A 25,346-nucleotide genomic window follows, 5' to 3' on the forward strand; every position below is an offset into this window, starting at 1 on the left:
ACATCAATGCAACACAAAATCAATTCCTCTGAATTGCCAACAATCTCCCCCTTTAGCATTGATGGCAACACTAGATGTGAAAAAAATTGAAGTACCAAGAAATGCCAAACAAGTCTCCCCAATGGAAGACAACCAACAATCTCCCACAAAATGATATAGCAATGAAGCTCTGAACTAAACTCCCCTTTGATTGATATTCTGTTAAGCTTTGTTTTTTGACATCAATCCCTAAAATTTGACATAAATATCAAAGAAAGGTCATAAATCATGTGATTCTTATGGCTGACTACTCCCCCTAAGTAGTAGCACCACCACATAAATATGGAATGAGTAATAGCTTTGATAATGCATACCGTACTGATGCCAATCTACATCACTCGGGTCTCTACCAGTGGGGTAGAAACCCCCAATATATCTTTGTAGTACTCAAATGATTCTTTAGGCAAAGGTTTAGTGAAAATGTTTGCAATCTGCTCTATAGTGTTCACATAAACCAGTATGACTTCATTTGCTTCCACCTTCTCCTTCAAAAAGCTATACTTGATACATATGTTCTTTGTCTTAGATTGAAATACCGGGTTATTTGATATACCAATAGCAATAGAGTTATCACAGTGGATAACTATCAGTTCATTACAATCAACCTTTATATCCTTCAACATTTGCTTCATGTTAGGATTCCCAAAGATACTAAGAGGGGGGGGGTGAATCAGTATCTGACCGGTATATAAATTTACTTGACTTAAAACATGAAAAGCATATTAAAACTATGTACCGGTAAACAAGAAATAATGTAGTAAACAAGAAAAACAACAACCACATGAGAAACACACCATAATACAGTATTTTAACGAGGAAACCCGATGTGGGAAAAACCTTGGTGGGATTTATGACCCGCAATATTCGCTTACTGGCCAATAAGGGAATATTACTCTTACAATAGGGGCCTGCACAGGTAGGAAGGCCAAGTGCCTAGAGCTCACTACTCAATTACAAACAAAGTCACACTAACTTACAAAAATGGATTATATTAATCCAATGTACTTCTTTAGATTAGCATCTACTATGCCAGATCTAGTACCAGTTTAAGCTATGCTACATACATAAACCCTTAACCTATAATTCGCATATTAGGTTTACATAATTTTGCCTATCTCCTTATTACAAAATGATCTACAATGATCTCATACATATATGATTCATATTACCACTCGCCATGTTGGCTTACAATGATTTTACAATTAATTACAAAATATATTTTAAACAAAATTCCTATCGACCAAGGTGTTGGTATCCTTCCTTTTACTGTCAGTGTTCAGTATGCCGGTGTAGAGTCTATCTATCGGTGTCAGTGCCAGTATCTTTGTCTTGCTAGTGCCATATGATTGCAAGGTTACCATCAATGACAAAACCTTCAATCACCTACAATTTCTCATTGGAGTGTGCATTTGCCAACAATCCCCCCCTTTGGCATTGATAGCAAGACTCATGAGAAAAATCAAAAGTGTCCAAAATGATATCCAAAAATAGTCTGCCAAAATTGTCTTACCAAAACTGTATGCTCCCCTTGAGCAGATGATGTCCTTTTTCTGACCATTTTTCTCATCCTTCTACTCCCCCTTTGACATCAATGACAAAGGTTGTCATTCATTGTTAGTGGAGTCCTGCCTAGATTCTTGTAACCAGTGGGTTACAATCTAAAATATATCTGTCAAAACTAAATTTATGCCATTGCTGAATGTTTTGCTATCTTTTATGGCCTATTGTGTTCTCTGCAATATACCAGTGAGTATGTGCTTTTGCTCTTTCAGTGTCTACAGTCCGAGAACCAGAGCCTCAAATATTCCTTTTCTCAAGGAAATAAGATACTCTAGTCTTGGACTAAGTCTGCATTTCAAGTCCTTTTCCTTGTCCTTTATTCCATGTTTGTCATTCTCCAATTTCCTGATTTTCTCTTCCTGCTCTACAATTTTCTTCTCTAACTCCAAAAATGAATCTGATGCTGCAATCAGATTATCAGCTATATTGTTTATCTTCTCTTGAGCTTTTCTGATCTCCTTGTCAAGATTCTCTGTTAAGACATTCATTTTGCAAGTATCCTTGTACAGTTTCTTGAAGTCATAGATTATTTCTCCAAGTTCTTGTAAAAGGGTGTCCATTTCTTCCTTGTTCTTCTTTACAATATCCTCAAAGAATTTCTCTTTTTCTTTTACCATTCTCTCCTTAAATGTATCCTCATTCATTTGATCAATAGTTACTAGGTTGTCGGTGATAAACCTAGACAATGTGTCTAGTTGACCTAAAGAATCTTTATTCTCAACATTGCACTTTGGTGCTATCAATTTAAGAATTGGTATGATATCATCAATAGCCTTATAGGCTTGTGTATTGCATTCGGTGATCTTCTTTATTGAATCTAATAAGACCTTAGTTACATTAGTAGGTTTGAATTATACCATAGCTATACCAAATGTTTGTCCAACGGTCTTTACAATAGCCATGCTACTAGTTGTGGTTAATTCCTTGCTTGGTTCGACCTTTGGTAGGTCTGTCTATTTTTGCATTTCTACAAACAAAGGTTTATGCTTTTTAGTTTGGGCCAGTGGCACTGGTTCTATCTATACCTATGCTTCAGCCTGTACCTATTTAGGTTTTTCTAACTATGTCTCAAAACGTTTCTCAGATGTAATCTCGATCTGTACCTCTAAACTTTTCTTAGCCGGTTCTTTAGATGGTTTGTTTGTTGTATCTACTGGTTTCTTAGTGGTATCCTCTATCAATTGCTTTGCCTGTGTAGGTTTTTATGTGTTTAACTCAACCTTTGTAGCTGATGACTCAGTAGTCACATCTTTCTCCTTATCCTCAGTGGTCTCTCTATCAACCACGACATTAACTTCCTGAGTATCTAATTTACTGTATACAAAATTTCTGATTCAGGATTTGTATCTGCTACTAGAGCCTCCATACTCTCAATGGTCAGTTGATTTTCAGTAGTGCCTACTGGTGGAGTATCTAAAAGAGGTGGGGGCATATTGTTAGTTATTTTTAAACTTGGTGGTCCACCTACCTTACCCTTACCCCTATCTCTATCCTTTTGATATACTTTGATAGTTTTAGGTCTGGGTAATTCTTCCTCTTTTTCTTTCTCCACAATGAAAATATCCCATCCATCAACACTTTCCTCAGAAATTTCCTTTACTCTACCTGTCATTAATGCTACATGCCAATGAGCAGTAGAAAATATTGTTCGGTTAGCCTCACTAATTAATTTGTCTATTTCATCAAGTGAGTTAACTGGATGCACTGCCAATAATTTTTCAATCTTAATCTTTTTATCCAGTTCAACAATAGATAATCTTCTAGCTTCTAATCTCCTATACAAGTCATTTGGAATTTCATCAACAACTTCCATTAAGAATATCTTGTATATATCTAAGTGTAAAATTACACTATTCTCTATACTTTCCTTATCATTAGCTGATAGTGTATTGTACATTCTATTGATATTCTTCAACTTACCATCTTCTGTTATTTCGCTAAGAAGTTTGTCTATAGGAGAAATGGTTTATTTCACCTTCTTCTTAGGAGTCATCTTCTTCGTCGGAAATCTTACTGCTTGTTGCTTTTGTCTTGTCCTTTTTGGTATAGGAGAAGGTACTGGTGAAGGTTTTCTTTTCCTTTCAACTCTCTTGAATACAACAAGTAAGTCACTTTCAGAAGAAGTTCCAACCGATAAAAGATGAGTTTCCGGTTGAAGTGCTTCCAACTCACTTTCATTTATACCAGTTTGTTTTATCACATCTTGCTTGATTACCTTCGCTTGTCGGGATCCTTTCCTAACCTTTGCTTCTACTCTCTTAACTCTTTTCCTTGATTGTATTGTGCTTTCAATTATTTCTGCACTAACAAATACTTTCTCTTCTAGTTCCTTAGGAGATTCTAGGAGGGATTTTGCATAAGTTTCTATGATGTTATCATTTGTCTCATAGCGCATTTTAGTTACCTAGATGGTTCTAGGGATAACTGCCTCCATCCAAATTTCATCTTTCTTGATCACAAAACAGATTTCATTCTGATATTTATCCACAATAGCTTGTGATAGTCTTACTCTAGTTTTCATTCGAGCCTTTAGTGCTTGAAAATGCTCATTTATGTTTTTCTCCCTATTCTCTCCCATATTGTTCAATAGTTATGATAGTTGTTTTCCTACCGGTATATCAAATCCAAAATCTCTAGCACCAATACCGGGTACTTGTTTGGCTATGTACAACATTAGACAAACAAGTAAGTTTCCAAATCTAAATGTTCCTTTCTTGTCCCTTTTGATTTTACCCAAATTGTCTATCAACTCATCTTTAAGCCATTCACATATGTCTATCCTTGCATTATCATTGACCATATCATAGGCACTCTTGATACATAGGATAGAAACTGAGTTTAACCTATTTGCATGTGTAGCCTTATAACCTAAGATCATACTGATAAATCTGACATTTATATCCTTCACATCATTTACCCTTAGAGATCTTAAATATCAAAAGTTGCACTAGTTAAGTTTGCCACTAAGTTATTTGAGGCCTTCTTTGTTTTGTCAAGTCTCTTGTTGGTGGAGGGTAATCCTGTTACAACTTTTACTGCTTCTTTTGTGATTTTATGAATAGAGTCTAACCAAAAAAATTCACCATGTACTCTTCTTAACAAAATCCTTATGATATCCTTGGGGAAATATGGGATACTAAGAATTTCAGTGAAACCTAGGGTTTCTACTATCTTATGTTCAGGTTTGACATTTCCGGATTCATCAGAGATTATAGTCTTATAAACATTTTTAATCTCAACATCACCTAGTTCATCAATATGACAATGTATATACATCCTAGGGTCTTCAGCATATACTAATCCTTTAGGGATTTGAGAAAATGCACCTGTGCTATCATCTTTCTTTTCAATTTCGGGAACTAGCTAGAATACAGGTCTAGGTTGCTTAACAACTTCAACAATAGTAGGGTTTGCAATAAATTCAGGAATGGATGAAGATACCATAGCTATAAATACCTCAATCTGCCTTAAGGATGAATGATTTGATGGATTGCTTCACTTCTTCACTTGGAATACCTTTGCTTAGGAATTTTCGCGCTCTCAAAGATTTGAATGCTCGGTGAATGAAAAAGGAGCCAAAACACTTGCTTTATAATGTTATTTTTGCTAACTACCACATTTAATGCTTGTCGGTTAAGTCACAACTTAACTCATCTACCTATATAGAAGTAATTTCAACTTCTCACCATCAATCGAGAGAATAATAGCATGCTTTTCATTTTGTTGCTAAACCCTCAAAAGAATTGTCTTCAGTTAGATGAAGAGTCTCCTACCAGTGGAGTGTTACTCTATTCTGCCAGTGGAGGATTATTCCCATCAACATTTTGATCTGAATTTCTGATCCATTGTTTTGAGAATTCTTGCTTTACCTCTTCAACTTTTTCTTTACCTTTTAAACTAGGACCTTTGTTATTTGCCAGTGAGGACTTGCTTCTACAAAATTTAGCAATATGTCCAATCTTGTTACAGGCATAACAAGTCACATTGTTTTTCTGAATAGCTTTCCAATATCCTATGCTGGTATGTGTTTTGCATTGATTAGATAAGTGTCCAAATCTTCCACAAACATAGCATCTTACATTCATTCTGCAATTTTCTGAATTATGACCAACTTTGTTGCATTTAGAACATTGACCGGTGGGTGTATTAGTGTTCTGATAATTTCTAGATCTACACTGATTTTCTCTATGACCATACTTGTTACAGTTAAAGCATTTGCCATTAAATTTGTAAGCAGTAGGTTGTCTTACCAGTTTACTATGATCATGATTGTTTGTAGTACCAGAGCTTTCACCAGTTTCAAAGCCAAGGCCATTTCTATCACCATTAGGTTTATGATTTTTTAGCATGTCACCAAGTTCTTCTCAACTTTTCTTGAATTCTCCTTGTGTTGATTTGTAGCAGTCAATTCATTTTCCAAGAAGTCCTTTGTCTCATGAGTTCAGTTTTATCACGCTCTGAGTGAATTAGATCTATCTTTAGCATATCATTCTCATGACTGAGTTTGAGATTTTCATTAGCAACATCATTTAGTCTCCTAGTCAAGTCATCTTCATTTTTCTTTCTATCTTCAATTTCTTTACAAAATCTCATAGTCATGTCCTGCATCTCATTCTTTGTTGTACTTCTTTCTTGTCTTAGTTTGTTTACCAGATTATTAAGAGTTTCCTTTTCATCATTCCCATTCTGCATCTTTTCATAAAGTTCTCTTCTCTTATTTCTTGCAATGCTAAGATTTTCTTGAAGTTCTTGAATAATATCCTAAGCAGCCTTTAAATCATCTTCAAGTTTGATATTCTTCAACTTTTTTGCATCATAGTCTAAGAGAGTTGTTTCCAATTATTTTCCCAAGTTTTCCATCTCTATCAGTGACAAGATCTTCCTCAAGTTGTTAGGCTTTTGAAAAAATAGGACCAAGCTCTGATACCAGTTCTTAGGATTCCCAAAGATATTGAGAGGGGGGGTGAATCAGTATCTAACCGGTATATAAATTTACTTGACTTAAAACATGAAAAGCATATTAAAACTATGTACCACTAAACCATAAATAATGCAGTAAACAAGAATAACAACAACCACATGAGAAGCACACCATAACATAGTATTTTAATGAGGAAATCCGGTGTGGGAAAAACCTCAGTGGGATTTGTGACCCACAATATTCGCTTATTGGCCAATAAGGGAATATTACTCTTACAATAGGGGCCTGCACACGCAGGAAGGCCAAGTGCCTCGAGCTCACTGCTCAATTACATATGAAGTCACACTGACTTACAAAAATGGATTATATTAATCCAATGTCTTGTACATCTTCAGATTAGCATCTGCTATGCCAGATCTAGTACCGGTTTAAGATCTCCTACATACATAAACCCTTAACCTATAATTTACATATTAGGTCTGCATAATTTCACCTATCTCCTTATTACAAAATGATCTACAATGATCTCATACATATATGAGTCATATTACAACTCGCCATGTCGGCTTACAATAATTTTACAATTAATTATAAAATATATTTTAAACAAAATTCTTGTCGGCTAGGATGTTAGTATCCTTCCTTTCACTACCGATGTTTAATATGTCGGTGTAGAGTTTGTCTGTCGGTGTTAGTGCCGATATCTTTGTCTTGCCAGTGCCATATGATTGCAAGGTTTCCATCAATGACAAAACCTTCAATCACCTACAATTTCTCATTGGAGTGTGCATTTGCCAACACTTCAACCATAGAACTTGTGTATAGTTAGTAGCAACAACAACATACTCAGCTTCAATAGTAGATAAAGAAGTGCATGACTACTTCTTTCTGATCCATGAAACAAGTTTATTTCCAAGATAGAAAGCTCCATCTAATGTGCTCTTTTGATCATCAACATCTCCAGCCCAGTTTGCATCTGTATATGCAGATAATATAAAGTCATCATTTTTAGGATACCACAAACCATACTCTGTTGTTTCCTGCAAATACCTAAAAAATCCTTTTCACCACACTCTCATGATTTTCTCTGGGATCACTCTAATATCTTGATACAATACAAACTACGTTCATTATATCCGGTCTAGTCTAAGTCAAATATAAGAAACCACCAATCATAAACTTGTACCTTGTATGACTTACCGGTGTAGATGCATCTTTCTTTGTCAATTTCTCACTTGTAACCATCAGAGTACTAACTAATTTACAAATTTCCATACCAAATTTATTCAACAACTCTCTAGCATACTTAGTTTGACAGATGAAAATACCTTTATCAGTTTGAGTAATCGAGAAACCTAAGAAAAATCTCATCTCCCCAATCATAGACATCGCAAACTCATTCTTCATATTGTTTAGAGAATTCCATACACAACTTATCTTCACCTCCAAAAATGATATCATCATAAAAGACCTCAATAATTAATATGTCATCATTAGTGATCTTATAATATAAATTACTATTAGCATTACCTTTAGTGAAATCAAGCTTCAAAAGATATTTATCTAGTCTTGCATACCAAGCTCTAGGGGCTTGTTTCAATCCATATAAAGCCTTCTTTAACCTGCAAACCATGTTTTTGTCATCTAAAAGTGAAAATCCATCAGGTTGCTCAATATAAACTTCCTCTTCAATATCTCCATTAAGAAATGCACACTAACATCCATCTGATAAACCTTGTAACTCTTATGAGTAGCATAAGAAAGAAATAATCTCACAACTTCAATCCTAGCTACTAGTGCAAAGGTTTCACCATAATCAATTCCTTCCTTTTGAGAATATCCTTTACAAACCAATCTAGCTTTATTCCTCACAACTTATCCATCCTCATTCAATTTATTCCTAAAAACCCACTTAGTTCCAATAACATTCTTATTTTTAGGTTGGGGAACTAAAGTCCATGTGTTATTCTTTTCTATCTGATCTAATTCTTCTTCCATAACTTTCATCCAATATTCATCTTTACAAGCTTCAATTACTGATGTCGGTTCAACTTGATAAATAAAACATACCTCATTAGCTACCAACCTTCTTGTCATCACTCCTTTTGCTTTTTTCTCCAATGATATGATATTCAGAATGATTCAACCTTACACACCTAGGAGTCTTCTGATTTTCTGTTCCTCTATCTCGATCTTTAGTCACTGTTGAATTTTCTGATACTACTGAAGAAACTAGTTCAACATTCTTTTTTGATGTAGGTGCTACTAGTTTAGTTATGATCATTTCCACTGCCGATTCTCTCTCATAGGTTCTGATTTGACTTATGTTCTACTCATCCACTTTGACATTTGTGCTCTCCACAATTCTCTACAATATTTTGTTATTAAATATATATGCTTTTCTTTCATTAGAATAACCAATGAAATATTCCTTTATCACATCTAGGATCAAACTTTCCAATGGAATTTTGATATAGCATTTACTACCAAAGAATCTGAAAAACTTAATTGTCGGTGTATGACCAAACCATAATTCATAAGGTGTCTTACCAGTATCTCCTTTGATATGAACTCTGTTGAATGTGTATACTATGAGTGTGAAAAAGTATAATTTGTATATATATCTGAATACACAACATTTCAATAAGTCATTAGATGCATGGTTAGCAAATCAATAATCAATAAATAATAAAACCATTGCAAATTGACCTATTGCCTTCTAGTAGATGTGAGTTTTAGTCTTGCTCTCTGATTTCTTTGTGTAACACCAGTGACTAGATGACACCTAAATGAAAGATTTAATCTATATGAGCATGAAATTGACCTAAATGGATGCAAGATTAGGCTAGATGAGTGGATATTGAGATAAATGAATTAACTAATCATGACTAATATGCAATAAACTATGATGTACTACTCTCAATGCACAAAATCTCAATGACCCTAGAGAAAAACCAACATAATAATCATAAATCTCTAGGTTTTTTTGAATGAGAGATGAGAGCCTGAATTTATAGTTAATCCAAAGAGAGACCAACGGTCAACATCGATTAACGATGAATGATAGAGATTCTCCAAGAGGAAGCACAATCCAAGTGAATTGATGTGATTGGCTCCTTTTAAAGGAAATTGAACTAAATTTAAGATAAAATCAGAAAAAACTGATTTATTTCATATTTTTATTCAATTTTGATATTTAATTGATTTAATTACTTTTCTGAGATTTTTCAATTTATTAGATTTTCAATTTGATCTCTTTTCTCAATTTTAATTCCTTTTTCCAAATTAATTCCTTTTATTTAATGATTTAATGGGAAATTGATTTATTTAATTAAATATCCTAGGATAATTGATTAAAATGATTTTCTTGGAATGATTAATTAATTAAATAAATATTTATTTAATTTAGAATGATTTATTTTCCATGTGACATTGATGATTGAGGACTTAATTGAGTAGGTGCTCAAGATTGATTTAATTTTCTTTGGTTAGGACCTTGGTGATGTAGTCGAGATTAGCGGTCCCTGGTTTAGATGACCATTTTTATGGTATTACATTTGCCCCTGTTTGAATTGATGTGCATGCAGCACATTGATTCAAAAAAAAATTAATGTCAAACAGAATATCAATTCTGAACTTGATCGATCACGAGCGGATGAAGAGCGATATGTTCAGCTTGATTTGAAGTGATGAACCTGAACAAATTGATTAAAGTGATATCAATCCTAAACTTGATTGGACTAGGACCGACAAAGAGTTAGATATCGATCTTGAACTTGATGGATCAAGAAATGAGTATCGATTTAGAACTTGATTGAACTAGATTGAGTGAAGAGATGAAACCGATTCCAAACTTGATTGAACTACAACTGATTGAGCAAAGAGAATGTCCAACTTGATGTGATGCGATGAAACTGCACATTAACTTTAATTAAGCGTGATTCAGATGAAGACAATATCAACTTGATTTGATGCGATGAAACTGATATGCCCCTAGATATTGTTTTGATTTTGAAGAACAATGAGGTTTGGTTTGATTAATCTTTGATTAAAAGGATTTTTTGCTCGACTTTCAATGAAGATTTTTATAAAAACCCCCAAAACAAATCTTGACTTTTTATGATGCAATCATTGATAATGATGATGTAATGATCATGCCCCCTTAGGAGAGAAATCGAAAGACCAGCAAGATCGCAAGGATGTGAGGCAATTCAATTGATGAAAATATTTCATAATCATTATCTGAGCGCGAAGTGAGTTGGAGATTGAAAACTATAAAGTGATCAACATTGTGAGAAGTTGTTGAGAAAGAAAAAAAATCAGATTTCGATTTTGATCCTAAAAATGGACTCAAGATGGTCGATTTATTCAAGGGTATAATATTCACATCCATCAGAGCAAGTTTAAAAATTAGGGTTTTCTATATAAGTGGTTGAATGTGTCATTTTCATTTCATTTTCACCTCTCAAAGTTCAAAATTTCAAAAACCTTCTTTGGAGTAAAATGGTAATTCCCGAGCATACCCACTGATTTGAGCTACAAAGACGACATAATCAACCTAGGAACTATCCCCCTACGGTAAGTGATCAATCTCTAGCCTGTTAAATTTCCAAATTTTTAAATTTTTGCATGAATTTCTTGTTTAAAATTTCTTTTTTGGTCGTTTAGTCATATGGCGAACTAAGGTTTGTCGTACGACAAACTATTTAATTTTCTTTTGTCATATAAGCTATTAGTTTTGTCATTCTATGGGCACCCTTGAGTCGTACGAGACATGTTATCAGGGTCTATTTAGTTGTTCTGTCTCGAAAAGTTAGTCATATTAGTTTGTTTATTCGTACTACCCGAAATATTTACTCGTATGAGTTTCCGCCCCACTGTTAAAACTCGTATGGGAAATAGTGTGTGTTTTTTCAAGGCATAAACATGAAGTTTTGATTTTTGTGATTGATTATTTGGATTCATGAGCACTTTTGATAGCTTTCTAACCCAATTTGTATTGCATACTAATGAGTTATTGTTCAATTTTGTAGGTTAGCTTGTTGGACATACAATTTTGATGTACCTATCCACCCACTATGAGATTAGTTTGAAAACTCTCAGATTCTTAGAGGGCTCATATTTATGCATGTGGTTTTGGATGGTTGCTCCATATGCCAGATATCTATGTGAATCATGGATTACTTAGTGCGCTAGTCGAGAGATTCCATTTAGAGCATAACACTTTTCACCTGCCTATCGGGGAGATGACGATCACTCCCGAGGACGTATATAGGATTTTGAGGATTCCATTTTCAGGTGCCAAGGTGGACTATGATTCCTCTCCTCAGGTGGGGATTACAACATTACAGAGGGCATTCCACAATGATAGTCTTATAGTGTGCTCCATTTCATGGGATGACATGCTGAGCAGATATGGAGGGCAATTTCCTATCGGTTGTGTGCTCGTTGGATTTACAGGATGCCTTTTTATGCCAAAAAGAGGACAACAAGGATTCTTATGTGGCTGGGGTAGGATATTGGAGATGTTAGTTTCTCAGGCGAGGAGATTGGATTGGGGATCTTGCTTATTAGCACACATGTACCATGAGATGTATGAGATTGCATACCGAGATGCGAAGAGCATGGCCATTGTGGTTCTTTTATTAAAGATATGGGCATTGGAGCATATCCCAGTTTACAGGCTAGTTGTCGATGACTCTAGATAGCTACATTAGCCCATCATGTGCTGATACTCAGGTTATTTGATGTAGCCCCTCTTGGGGAAGACAATTTTTTGGAGGCACCAGTTGGATGACTTGATTATAGTTGTCTGGAGGCCTTATAGGGGTTTAGAGGAATGGGATGACTGGAGGTGAGAGCAAAGATTGATGTTTATGACATGCCTACTAATTGGGAGATCTCAGACTATTATTGAGTGTTTTGTTGTTAGTCAGGTTATGAGGCAGTATGGGCAAGTTTAGGCCATTTCATGGGAGTTTACTGCTTATACTCGGTTTGGGGATGAGGAGAGGAAGGGATGAGGGCCAAAGTTATCTTACACCCTAATAGTACAAGAGTTGATAGCCCTCCAACCACAATGTTGGGACAATTTAGAGGATATTATTGATGCAGGGGTGACCCCAAAGTATAGGGATGAGTTCTTGAGACATCCATTCCCATGATTTATAGATCCTGTAGAGCGAGTGCCTTAGATTGATGAGGGTGGAGATAATGTATAGGTTGTGGCATAGGGACATAGAGTAGATCTACCTATGCAGACAAGAGGTGATCCTGGTGTGAGCAAGAGTAGGGCACCAGTGGTTGGTCAACAACAGAGGAGAGGAGAGGGTGGTTCATTGGGTGTGGTCGGAGTTGAGTGAGGTGGAGGTCAAGGTGCAAAGGCTAGAGGTGATATTGGTGATGAGGGGGAGATGGGAGAGAGAGCTACCCCTCAACAAGTGTAACATCAGAGGGATGAAAAAGCTGAGGGAGGAGAGGACGAGATACCCCGTGGAGAAATGTCAGCAGACATGATCTTCACACTGAGAGCGAGAGTGAGGACTATCCAAACACAACTGGCAGAGCATGATCAGGAGGTGCAGAGGTTGTGAGGAGAGTTAGTTGCCTCCCGATGTGAGGTTTTGCATCAGTCTAGCTGAGTAGCTTATTATGTGGTAGCATACAATGCAACAGTGTCGATAGATAGATAGGTACCCTTATTCAAAGTACATGCTAGATCGAAGGGAGCACATACACCTTGATAGTTCAATGCTTAGTATGCACCTCCTCCTCCACTAGGCGATGAGGGAGAGGGCCAGAGCTATATTTTTATAGAATCTATGTTATTTTGTATACCCCATTTTTGTAGTTTATACAATTCTTTCCCCGATAGGAATTATCATTGATAGTTAATATCATTTGTACCCCTTTGACATTGATATTTTGATGAGATATATATATATATATATGACACATGATTCGATCTCATTGTTCTTGTGTTGATTTATATGAGATGTTCTGTGAGATGTCCTTATATATGCTTTGTTCTATATGAATGCATTTTTTTTTTAGTATGTATGTAATGTAGATGAATATGGATGTTTTTGCTTCTTTTTAATATGCAATAAATGATAAAAACGATGAGTTAATGATGTAAATGTATATATATTATTATTTTTATTTCATGCAATAATATAATGCAAATGAATGCTTAATGAACTTATGCATCTATATATGATATGCTCATGAATGCAGCTAACATCTCATGTAAGAATTTAGACTTTGATGGTCAAGAACTCAATAGTGTCGATAATGATAATTCAGTTGACCTCTTGATAGAGAAATGATGATTGATTTAGACTTACCATGGAAATTTTATTGTTATTATGCTTCTTTTAAAATGCAAAATGAATGCAAACTAGGACATGTCACTGAATTTTGATTTTCCTTTTATCACCATTGAGCTTTGTCAATGTCGGAGATAGACATAAGCATCAAGGCATGAAGAGATAGGATGAATTGAATGTCATGTCCATGAAAACACATGACGGGTGAAATCACAATAGTGGTTCCCACTTTTTTGCCACTTTTGACATGGAGATGAACATTTTAAAAACAATCTTCAACTTTTGACAACTATAACTTTTAAACTATTATGAATTTAAAGATGATGTAAATTAGTAATTTGTAGCATTGTCTTTATATTCTATATATATTTTGTCAAATTTTTTTGAAGAATTTTTTAAAAAAATTTCCATCTCCCTCGAAAAGTAGTCTTTTACAACAAACTACATTTTTTAAGAGTGATGTGCCTCTTGAAATGCATAACTATTTTTCTATAAATGATTAAAACTCAATTCTTTCAAATTTTGGTTTGTAACATGAATATCCAGGGCTTGCAGTTGGTTTGATAGTGATATGTTGAATATTTTTCATTTTATTAAGTTATGAAGTCCAACTAGTCATAATTCAGACATAGCTTTAAGTTTGAACACATAACTTGTTCTATATATCGCAATTCATTTTTTTTTTTGGTTAGAAAGAAGACATCAATACCTAGGGCATAGATATTTTTCAATTTTTTTTTGAATTAGTTTCCTATTTTTGCCAATGTGTTGAACAGAGAAGTTCTTTTTCAGTGAAAAACCAATATTCCATAAAATTAAAAAAAGAAGAAAATAATAAATTCACAATGTAATAAAATTATAGTAGCTGGAAAGCTTGTTCTGAGCACTACCATCTTATATTTTTGGGTTATCAAGATTATCTCATTTGTGCCTTGAACTAGAGGTCCGAAAGCAAAAATTTCTCAAAACTCTGAAAAATTTGGGGAGAGTCCTCTAACAAGCGGGTTTGAATGAAGACTAGTTCGACCAAAGGGGGTCCAAACGAACCCAAAGGAGTTAGATTCGAACCCCCTTTGATTGAACTCCTCAGGAAAAATTATGATGCATACTTTCATGTAACGGTTGGGTTTGAACGAAACTGGCCTTTTGTAACTGTTAGCATTTGTTCGAACCCTAGTTGACCCATTTTTTACTTTTTTTTACATTTTAGTAGAATCGTATAAATATACAAAAAAAAATTCATTTTTTTACACACAATTGATTAAAACAATTCGCATTTTTGGATGAAAGAAGTCATTTGAAAATTATTTTGAGGGCAATAATTTAAAGATATTTGAAGGTTATTTTAAAAGCAAGGGGAACAAGAAGAGAAGGAAAAATAAGACTTCAAGGAATTATTCTCCTGAAACGGAACAAAGATATTGAGAACAAAGAAGGCAAAGATATCATGATGCAGGTATGCTTTTTTTTTTCTATTTAATTTTATATGTTTCATGTACCAAAAACTGTGTTTATTTGTTAGTATTAGTTAAATATTTTTTATCTAATATTTTTAATGAAAATTATTTTAAATAATATTATTTAAATTAAATTAATTAAATTAATTAAATTTATATAATAATTCTATCTTAATTAATTCTAAATGATGTTATTTTTATTAAATTAATTAGAAGTAGTAGGATTAAAAATAATCTCGTTTTAATTAAAATTTATTATTTTTTAATTTGAAATAATATGTGTATTTACAAATTTCAAACTCCATTAACTTGCTTGTTGTGTAATTGACATTTTCTCTCCCCCCTTAAGTCCAGTTATAATAGATCATGGTTTTAATTTAAAATTTAGATCTCCCTCTCTTTCCCATTTATTATTTATAATTTATAATTTATAATTTAATTTAGATAGTCCATAAATATATAATTTAATTTAGATTTTGAAACCATATGTCTTTATAGTTTAGCAAACACTTCAATTCGTGCTCTAAAATTAACAAACTTGTATTTTGTGTCTTCAGGAATAGGCTTTTTTTGTTTTACCCTTAGAAAGGGGCCTGCCTCCCAAGTAGTCCTTAAGGCTCGGTGAGAGGGAATGACCCAAAGTGGTAACAATCTAAAGCCAAGGTCTTCCAAGCCACTATAAATAAATGTGTTTGCGACGAAAGTTGCAAGCAACATGTGTCACATGCTTCTATAACAACATTATGACTCCCCATAAACCCTATAGAGCACAACCTCTATAGGATGGGAGGCCTTCCATTTAACGGAGCGTAACACACTGCTGATTATATCCACTTGAACGGATGCCCTTACTAGACACCTTTTGTGTTAGAAGCCAAAAACCTTCTAGTTTTTGGAGCAAGAGGTCGGACCTCTAGAGCAACTCACATTCTTACGGTTCTTAGTAGAGATACAAATTTCGCCATGAGGAGTTTTCATGGGGACTAGTGCTTGGATGCCCCAGAGAAGTGAGTGTTGTGGAGGGGAGCCAGTGGGGTCAAGCACCTAAGTATCCTCTCTGAATTGCATAGCTTGAGGTAACCCCCAAGCGAGATTCAACAACTACTGTCTCGTCTAGCCCTAGGATTTGTTCTTGCATGATAAAAACAATAAAACACTTTCAAACAAACAAACATTGTGTCTTCTTTGTTTTCAAGTGTATGCAAAAATATTTCACATTATACTTGAGTCCCCTTAAAACCTATATTATGTGATACTAGGACCTATTATGTGATATTAATGATAATACCTATCTTAATTATGTCATAATAGAACCTATTATGAGATAATAGGTCTTATTGTGACTTAATAACATGATCATGTATGCAAAAATATTTCACATTATATACTTGAGTCTGGGCCTTAAGACCTATGTTTATGATATATTAGGGCCTATTATGTATATGTGATAAATTAATGACCTATTATCGCATAATTTGTGTCCTAATATTTGGATAATATAGGTCTTAAGGGGAGTCAGGTAAAATGTGAATTTTTTTTCAATATGTTGTCATGTGTTAGGTCATAAAATTAATAAGACTTATTATGTCATAATTTAGGTTCTAACTTATATTATATTTAAGACCTACTTAATTTCATGTGATAGGCCCTTTAATATCACATAATATATCTATCTTAAGGGGAGTCAAGTATATTAATGTGAAATTTTTTTGCGTACGTGGTCATATTAAGTAATAATAAGGTCTATTATGTGATATTAGGACTTATTATGTGATTATAGGTCTTAAATGTGGTCCATAAATTTAGAACCTATTATGTCATAATAGGTTCTATTTATATGACTTGACGTATGCAAAAGAATTTCACATTATACTCAAGAGTCCCCTTAAGACCTATATTATGCAGATCATATTAGGACCTATTACGTTTGATATTAAGAGGTCTATTATTCAATAATAGGTGTTAAATATGACATAATAGTCCACCTATTATGACATAATTTTTAGGTCTTAATAAATGTCTTGAAATTTTGGTTTCAAATAAAACTTAGAATTTCATTGCATTAAAAATATTCTCTGTCATCTTAAATTATGTGCAAAACGGGCTCAAGAAGAAAGGAATTATAAAGCGAGAGTCAAGGCAAACAAACCTATTGAAGAACACAATATAGTTGATGAACATAGGGAGGATATTTCCCAAGTTGAACCAATGGAGGTTGAAGGAGAGGAGTCAGGCTCCTTACCTCCTACCACTGGTATGGATGAGCATATTGTGGATCTAGCTAAATAGGTGAAGAGAAATATTTCTTATAAAAATTTAGATCATTTACTTGAAATGGATGTGGATGAGTTGAAATGTCTTAGTGAAGAACCTAGACATACTAAAAGGAGGTCAATGAATAAAAAGTGCAAAAGAAATAATGTTTCATTTCTACAATCTTGATACTACACTAGAGAAAGCTCAATTATTATCAATTGTACTTACTCATAAAGACTTAATAGATCCACTAAAATTGTTGGGTATAGATACAACAAATCAAAAGAGGAAAACTTCTCAACTACAATAATCTATTGTTGATAATGTTAAGAAAGGTTTGGTGAACATTGGTAAAAAATATCGAATAGTAGATAAGACCATTTTAAGAAGAGTGATGTTGACAGTTTTAGTAAATGAAAGGTTGCCTCAAAAATGACAAATCTCTTCACTATCATCTGAGTTTGGTTTTAGTATAAGGACAATATCAAAATATGTTAAAAGGAGAAAGAGTTTGGATGATACTACCTCATAAGGGAATTGGGCAATTATGTGTAGAGGTCCTCATTTTGATAGAATTGAAGATGTTGTTGGGAACTTCGTGACAAGTTTTTGGAATGATAATATTCAGCCTTCATCAAACAGTAGAGATGTTATCCAGCAAAGGATTGGGTGTGATCATTATGATCTCCATGTAAAAATTGGTTAGACACAACAAAACATGAATTGTATGTTTTGTTTACTAAAATAAACCCTCATATAAATATTGGACAAACCATGTTTGAACGGTTAAGGCCATATTATGTGAAGGTAAACAAAGTTTTTGAAACTTGTTGTTGTTGTTATCACATCGAATTTGCTCTGTATTATTAGGTGTTTTGAAAGATTAGAGAAGATAGTGATGGTTATGAAAAATCTCCTCCTAAACTAACAAGTCAATTCATTTCATCCATCTTATGTGATAAATCAGATGATAATACAACTAGTCAAATAAATTGCATAAAAGGAATTTGTGGAACATGTGGGGAGTTGGATAAATTTCCTTTGAGAGATGAAGATACTGACATGAGGAAGATGGTAAATTTCAATAGTTACAAGAACAAAAAATTTGAAATAAAATTTGGAAAGGAATCTACAAGGTTAGATTATGTAGAAGAGGAAATACCTATTGGAACATTTACGAAATTTTTTTGTAAGTTGATAAAACCATACATATGCCATGGTTTTTTTTCCAAGTGGCAAGCAAAACAATTTAAAAGATTAAGAGACACTTTCCCACTTGGAACTATTCTATCTTTAGTGGACTTTGCATAAAATTACTCTTTTGCACATCAAAAAGAGATTCAATCAGAGTATTACTTTTCAAAGCAAATCACTATTATGGTGCATGTGTGCTATCGAGATGCACATGTGGATTTAGATGGTGTTGATAGTACATTTTAAAATAGTGTTATTAAGAAAGAGTATAACTTCTATAATAGTGATGATAAGGAGCATGACACACTTTTTGTACAACATTGCTTTAAGAAGTTTTTTGAATATTTGAAAGAGAGAGGCATAACAATAGTTAAACATTTTGTTTGGTCTGATGGATGTGCAACACAATTCAAATATTCAAGGTCATTATATAAATTACGTAGATATCATCGAAATGACAAAATACAACATGTTTGGAGTTTTTTTAGAGTGGTCATGGAAAGGGTGAACATGATGTTGCAGGAGCTTGTATCAAATGTGCTCTAAGAGAGCATCAAATAAATTATACAAGAGATCATATAGATGATGCACATGATGTTATTGAATGGTGTAAGAAACACTTTGAGAAACCTAATTATCCTAGTGAGTCATCATCAAGAGCATACACACCCATTCCATATAGAGTATTTTGGGAGATAACCGGTACATGTTCTCTTTTAGTGTTTTATTTAAATGTTTTTTTAAGTTTTTAAAATGTTCCTAGTTCAAATGTTCTAATTTAACAACTTTATCTACATGTATGTTCATGTACACATGTAAATTTTATAGATGTGGATAGAAGATCAATGCATGGATAAAAGAGCATGGAGAGGACAAGATATTTGCATTATATCATGAGTACAAATAATCGCCCATGGACATTGTACACTAGGGATTATTCATATTTTTGTTCTGATTGCATTTTGGAAAAATATGTTGATTGCAAGAACCAAGAGCTTGGATATGTTAGTGAATGGAAATTGGTGCAACTAGATGTTTCTGACACATACGAGGATTCAAATGAGGACAAAATCTTTGAAGACATTCATTTGATTTCTGGTGATTATGATCATATTTCAGGATTGATTAAAAAAGGTATATGATGTACACATATATTTAAATTATATATATTTATTTCCTTAAAAAATGTTGCGTACATGTAAAAAAATTATATATAATTTTTAAATCGAGTACATAAATGTTTTAAATTTATTTAACTTGTTTCAAATTGCAGAAGATATTTTTGCAGTCATAGAAGAAGATGTAAATATAGAAGGTGTTAGTTATTATTTATCGTGTTGCATAGAAGAGAGAAAGAAGTTAACAAAATCTGAAATGAGCGATGGAATGTCCTTTCCCATAGGTTTGAACTGATTCAAGAACATTTAAATTATTTTAAATAAATTTAGTTTAAACATACACACATCTGCACATGTTTTCATTTTTATATGTACATAGCTCACTTATGTGCAAATTTTAAATTTCTCATTTTATTATATACATGTACACGCAAGATCAGTTGTAGTGCAAGGGACATATTTCAAACAAGTTAAAATTGTTCAACATGGGATTCATTTCACTGAATGCCAAATTGACAACAAGGTATGTCAGTATAGCCACTTGGTCATTGATGTTGGCCTAATTCTTCATACAGTTCCACATCACAAGCGATCTTAAAAGTGGAGACTAGATAGTGAAGATCATGAGAAAATATTAAGTGTCATTGAAGAGAGATTTGAACCACTTGATTTGGTATGAACTATTTAGTAAACCAAAGTACATGTGGTTCAACCCATGAATTGAATTAATACTTGATAAATTAGAAATTAACTTGTTTTGAAACTTGTATAAATTATTATTTATACATTCAAGTGTTTGAATTTAATATTTGATATATTTATATATGGCTTGTGTGGACCATATATTGTTTAGTTAAATATGAAATTTTCAATTATATTGAATTAGGATGTATAAAGTTAATGTGTGTATGTTAAATAATACTTACGTGCACGTACGTAAAGTAAATTGGGACATGTGGATGAGTTGAAAATGTGTTAAGGCCTGATGTATGCACTTGATTAGGATGTATAGTCTATCTAATTCTAAATGCATGTATGCATATGTAATTTGTAAGTTGTTAAAATAATTTAGCATGTAGGTAAATTAAATTAGGACATGTATTTATTTAATTAAAAATGCACATGTGTAAATTTAATTAAAAATGCATATTAAATTAGAATGTATGTATAAATTTGTTATTAAATGAGGACATGTGTGTAATAATTGAAGAGCGGTCTAAACCACTTGATGCGTTGTGAATTATTTAGTATGTACCTAGAAGTACATGGTGTGAACTATTTAGTACACCTAGAATTTAAAATATTGAATATGTTCATTAACTTGAGTTTGTTCATTTGATATGAACAAGTGTGATTTTTATATTGTTCATGGCTTGCATAGTGGAGTGGATATATCAAGTTCGCAAACTCTTTTAAATTAATGCATATCTACATATAAATGTTACTTGTAGTAAAATTTAAAATTTAAAATTAAATTATAGATATATCAATCTTATTTAAATCTATCTACATGTACATAAATTCAATCCCACACACACACACACACACATAGACAAATATATATATATATATATATATATATATATATATATATATATATATATATATATATATATATATATATATATATATATATATATATATATATATATATATATATATATATATATATATATATATATATATATATATATATGCATGAAATATATAATCTGATAAAAAGCAAATTGTATAAAGTATAATCTAGTCTAAACTTCATACATGCATGAATATATAATATGAAAGTCTAAAATGTACATGTATATAAAAAGATAAACAAATGAGCTATAAAGTCCAGCAAATCAACATGCATCATGTCAGCCACGAATAGAGTGACCATCTAAGGGAGAGTCCTAGTGAGAGTCTAGATGTCCAATAGACCCCTGCAAAAGTAGAATTTATTTAAATATTAAATATAGATCTCTAGACACATATATAAATATGTGCATATTTAAAAAAATAATCAAATCTAAATAGTTAAATTAAAATTAAAATTAAAATTGTAATGCACATACATACATGTACATATATTAAAAAAACCATAACCAACCTATCCACTAACAACTTGTGTAGCATCAAAAGAATCTTTCCTATGCACATGCTTAGAGCTCAAGCTAGGAGTGACATGAGCTAACTATTATACATATACATATATACATGTAGTTAAGGATTAGTTGAGGATCAATTTAAATGACACAAATTAAATTCTATTATTTATTAAATGGTCTATATATAGATTTATTGTACATTACAACATGTATACATCTCGTAAAAATTTAAATGCACATGTACATACCTATGTATCAAAAGTAGGTTGTATAGTCTGATCATGTCCTATGATCATATCAATCACATCACTCGTGCTTTCATATCTCTCTCTATTTGTATGTATGACTAAGGAGTGTAAGGGGCTAACTAGATGACTAGGCATCATGGATGAAGTGTCTGACTATAATAGCATATCCATAAACCCAGTATGGCTCAAACCTCATAGCTTCTCCTCAAATGAATCCAAGCCCTCATTTGTGATATGGACTTGATTAGATCATATCTCCTCCTCTGCAACAATAGAGTGATCTGTAGGTAGGTCAGTGCCTAGAGCACACGTAGAGTGATGAGAATGTTGTGACTGCTACAGGGTATGTGTCAATGCAGTGGTAGCCTAACCATCTCTAAGAATCTCCTCTCTAATAGCAGCCAATGGTATCCCAAGTCGAGATGAAATGGTAAGAATGTAGTAGGTCCTCAACTAAATATTGCAACATCTGTACATGTCTACCACCTCCTACTATAGCTGCTACCTCATCTGGGGAGGGGATGCCAACAGTAGTATACTAATCATCTGAATTTGAATCCACCCCATGACTAGAAGTGCATGATCTATGGATGATCTTGAACATGGTTGGCTCATCATATATCTTCCCAGCCTGTTAGATGATATGGTGGTTGCTACTGATGTAATCTGTCCAATCCTATCAAGTGCTTCTCTCTAAGAAGAAATCACAATGTGATCTGCTATGGGGGCAAGGACTAGGACAACTATCAGAAATCTCTTGCCAACAAGGTACCTGTGTCTAGGAGGAGCTCTATCACACCTACGATATGCATCTCTATCAGCAATCATGCTCCTCCCCTATCCATAATATGCTAGAATATCAAGGTAGTTTGGTTTCATTTGACAATGAACCTCAACAAGTACTTGATGTGCAAAGTATAACGATATCTAGTTGTTATTAAGATAATGAACATGAGCAGCTAAGAAGTGTGGGTAAATCAATGATGCAACCCGTGGATCGATACATCTCGTGACCTGATATCCTCTCACCTTACTCTTCTCCTAATACTATAGAAAACATCTCTCCTTGATTCTCTCCTTCAAGACCACCCTCACCACATCAACAAAGGAATCAAGACCCCTCACCTCACTCCTCAACTATCTATAAATATCATCTATATGTTGGCATATGGACAATCTAGTGAGACATTGTGTGTGATTGAAGTTTTTGTCATTGATGGTAACCTTGCAATCCTATGGCACCGGCAAGACATTCTACCGGCAAAGCATTATTCAAGCAAGACAGTACACTGACATCAGCAAAACCACTTTACACCAGCACCGACACCGACACAGAAGAAAAGATGTATACCAGCACAAGGGCCGACAGGATTTTTGATATGTAATATTTTGATTATTATTGCAAGCCGAATTGGCAAATTGTAAAATGACTCTTGTATATAAAGGACATCATTATAGGAATTTGTAGGGATAGGTAAGTGAGCATAAAGAAAATTATTAGACAGACCTAATGTGCAAATTATAGGTCAAGGGTATATGTAAAGAACAGGGCAAGAACTGGTACTAAATCTAGCATTGAAGATGCTATTATAAAGTAGTACAGAATATTGGATTAGCATAATCCTCATTGTAAGTTAGTGTGACTTCTCACTGAGCAGTGTGCTCTAGGTAATTGGCCTTCCTGCATGTGCAGGCCCCTATTGTAAGTAATATTCTCTTATTGGCTAGTAAGTGAATATTGTGGGTCACAAATCCCACTGAAGTTTTTCCCACGCCGGGTTTCCTCATTAAACATCTTGTGTTATGGTGTTCTTTTCATGTGGATGTTTTTGATTCTATTTATTACATTAATTCTTGCATACCGATACACTGTTACTTTATGTTTTGCATGTTTTGTCTTAAGAAAATTATAATACTGGTCAGATACTGATTCACCCCCCCTCTCAGTATCTGTGGGAACCCTAACAATTGGTATCAGAGCCTAGTCCTCTATTTTCAGTAGCCTAATAGCTTGAGGAAGATCTTGACATCGGTAAAAATGGAAAATCTGATGAATCAACTTGAAGGAGCTCTTACTGACTATGATGCAGAGAAGTTGAAAAATATCAAATTAGAAGATGATTTAAAAGCAGCTCAGGATATCATTCAAGCACTTCAAGAAAATCTTACTGTTACAAGAAATAAGAGAAGAGAACTTTGTGAAAAATTGCAAAATGAGAATGATGAAAAGGAATCACTTAATGATATGATAAGCAAGTTGAAACAAGAGATCATGACAACAAAAAATGAAATGCGGGATATGACTATGAGATTTTGCAAAGAGATTGAGGACATAAAGAAGAATGAAGAAGAATTGACCAGAAGACTAAGTGATGTAGCAAATGAGAACACAAGACTTAACTATGAGAATGACTCGAATGAACTAATGAGACAAAAAGAAATCTTGGAAAGGGAATTGGAAACTGCAAATCAACACAAAGAAAAATTCAAGAAAATCTCAGAAGAACTTGGTACCTTACTGAAGAATCAAAAACCCAAAGGTGACACTTCTGGAATTTGATTTGAAGTTGGAGAAAGCTCTGGTACTGCAAATACTTAGGATCACAACAAACCGGTAAGACCTCCTAATACTTATAAATTCAATGGAAAATGCTTTAATTATAATAAATATGGTCATAGGGCAAACAAATGTAAATCTAGGAATTATCAGAATATCAATCCTCCCACTGGTCAATGCTCCAAATGCAACAAAGTTGGTCATAACTCTGAAAACTATAGAATGAATGTAAGATGTTATGTTTTTGGAAGATTTGGACATTTATCAAATCAATGGAGAACACAAACTGACATAGGTTATGGGAAAGCTATTCAGAAAAATAATGTAACTTGTTATGCATGTAACAAGATTGGTGATATTGCTAAATTTTGTAGAAGTAAAGGTACACCGGTAGACAACAAAAGTACTAGCTTGAAAGGTAAAGAAAAGGTTGAAGAGGTTAAGCAAGATTTCTCAAAGAAATGGATTAGAAAAGCTGATCTAAATATTGGGAATACTCCTCCACCGGTAGAGCCAACAAATGCTCCATCGGTAGGACAATGTGATGCTCCACCATCAGGATAGAGTAGTGCTCCACCGAT

This window comes from Cryptomeria japonica, chromosome 11 (genome assembly GCF_030272615.1).
Source record: "Cryptomeria japonica chromosome 11, Sugi_1.0, whole genome shotgun sequence".
NCBI lineage: Eukaryota > Viridiplantae > Streptophyta > Pinopsida > Cupressales > Cupressaceae > Cryptomeria > Cryptomeria japonica.